General features: G+C 41.3%; 1 pseudogene; it reads right to left on the bottom strand.

Annotated features, from left to right (window-relative positions):
* Nucleotides 1-211: 211 nt before the first annotated feature.
* On the bottom strand, nt 212-2,190 carry LOC110257964 (heat shock transcription factor, Y-linked-like; annotated as a pseudogene).
* Nucleotides 2,191-2,499: the final 309 nt, after the last annotated feature.

Raw genomic sequence — 2,499 nt, 5'->3', positions numbered from 1 at the left:
GGGGTGGTGTGTGCCTGGGTCACTTTGCTCGACAGTAGAAACTTGACAGAACATGGGAAACAAGCTATGATAGAAAAAATAAATATCATTTTAGAAAAAGAAACACAGCCCTTAATTGTTTCATAAATGAAGTAATTGCAACTATGAAGATGAATATATATGTTTATTTTTGAAATAAAGGAATTGCAGGAAATTGTTGACATTTGCAAGCCTAAATGTTCATCTTCACTATCCTGCAGAATCTATAGACCGTTGATAGGTCAAAATTAGGATGGTGTTCAAATAATGAAGAGGATGGAGGTGTTGGCCTTGAGAGAGAGGCAGCAGAGGTATCAGTGGCCATTGGCATTGGGAACCACGGATGGTTGGTTGGTTGAGGGTTAGACAAAGGGCCCTCTCTTGGTGGTATATTCTGATATCTGGTTGGAAAAGGGGACGGCTTCACCGTCATTCCAAAATAACCACTCGGGAAGGGAGAAATAAGGTGGTACTGAGAAATGGAAGTAGTAGTTGTAATGAAATTCACAATGTGGCCACTTGCTGGAGAGTAGCTGCTTTGTGAGAGCGTATGAAACGTGGTCAACTGATTTAAAGTAGCATGTTGAGCCACGACAGTTTGTCCTGTGGTCTGGCTGATGCTGATGATGTAGAAGAAACGTCACTTCTCATGGGGGTAGTTGTATTAGAAATTCTCTGGCTGGTAGAAGGCCTTCTTACTAAAGGCACATGTAAATTTGTGGAGGTTGAAAATGCATTTTCTCCACGAGTTTCTGCTTCAAAATCAGAATTATGATTATCCACCTTACGCCCTGTTCTAGAGTGTTTCTTGCTGCAACCTTGAAGTAGAGAAGCCGATACTGGAGAAGCATTTTTATACGTGACTCTTCTTTTCCTCCTTACCAACAGTTGAGGACAGCCTCATTTAAAGTTTGGATTATGGTAGAACTGCAGCTAAAACCAAGGAGAAATTTATTTAATGGTATTTGAAACAAGGACACGAGGAGACAGAAACCATAATATCTGACTCTTTGCATCATATGGAGTTAATATCATGAGACAATACACATCCATTGCTAATATTTTCAAAAATGTTCTTAGTGGTCACAGCCAACTATTGTCCTCAAGGAAAAGTGTCTGGTATATTTACATTAATAGTATTAGGCTCTGTGGCCTGCATTTTTTGAGGTTCATTGACAAGCCTCAAGGAGGCTAGGACAATGATTTATCATCCCAAATATTTTATGACCAAGCCATCCTCAATTTAAAAATGTTGAACATGGATGGTCCTGTCGTGGCACAGTGGTTAACGCATCCGCCTTGGAACCATGGGTTTGCGGGTTTGATTCCTGGCCTTGCTCAGTGGGTTAAGGATCTGGTGTTGCCGTGAGCTATGGTGTACTTTGTAGATGTGGCTTGGATCCCACGTTGCTGTGACTCTGGCGTAGGACGGGGGCTATAGCTCCAATTCAACCCCTAGCCTGGGAACCACCATATGCCATGGGAGTGGCTCAGGAAATGGCAAAAAGACAAAAAATAATCATCATAATAAAAATGGAACAGTACTTCATCCCACTTTCAAGGTCTACTTTGACCCTATATGGATGGACATATTTGCACATGTCCAAAGAGAATTTTATACACTCCCTCTATAAGTAGTAACTGGAAATTTCTTAATGCCTTGTTCCGAGCAGAGACTTCATTTTCTTCTGCCAGAAAGTCAGCTAGTGAGGCACATCTTTGAAAATTCCTTTGCAGCTTATTAAATGCATAGGGGTTAAGCTGTCGAACTCAGCTTTTCATACTCTCAGTTTCAAATATTCTGAAGGGAGACTTTCTCTCCAGAACTTCTTTCTTGACGCGTTCTTCATTAATCACTATCAAGGTTCCATTTGCTTCCCACCAAGTGGACTTAAAGTGATCACTTTCAGCAGTTTTCCAAAGTTTTCTGGGAAAGGGCAGAGGAAGAAAATCATCGTCTTCATCTGGTTCAGAGGCACACAATGTGCGACATGGCTTTTTTATCAGGGAGCCTTCAGACAAAGCCCGAAAAGCCGTTTCTTCAATCTGAGACCTCAAGTCCAAGTCCCCAGTGATTGAGTTATCACACCATGGAGGTGTAATGGAGGATTCTGAACCAGTTGGTGCATCTTTAGGAGACACAGGTTGCATTTCTGAAGGAGCATGTGCCATCTCAGATTAGTTTCTCTGCAGCTACTTTTCTCAACAGCATGCTTTTTGAACTCTGCAGTTTTAAATGCTGCTTTGGTAAGCTTACAGAGATAAAATCGCCCATGCATCACAATGGTTGCTAAGCTAAGTAGCTGTCAGATGACAGGTCTCCTAGCATTCTGAGCATAACCTTCAGTCAGTGCTTATTTTCCTATGAAATTGGTCCAGTTAACATAAAATATGAGCTCCTTACTTAAACAGTAACCCCCCCTAACAAAAGTGCGATCAGCAAATTCCCATTCCAATGGAATCTTTTTAATAAGTAAGAAA

The sequence above is a fragment of the Sus scrofa genome, chromosome Y, assembly GCF_054392235.1.
Source record: "Sus scrofa isolate SSC_HxYL_T2T_F1_AM1 chromosome Y, Sscrofa_HxYL_maternal_Yorkshire_Landrace_v2.0, whole genome shotgun sequence".
NCBI lineage: Eukaryota > Metazoa > Chordata > Mammalia > Artiodactyla > Suidae > Sus > Sus scrofa.
The sequence above is the reverse complement of the archived record's forward strand: the minus strand, read 5'-3'. Positions and strand labels throughout refer to the sequence as shown.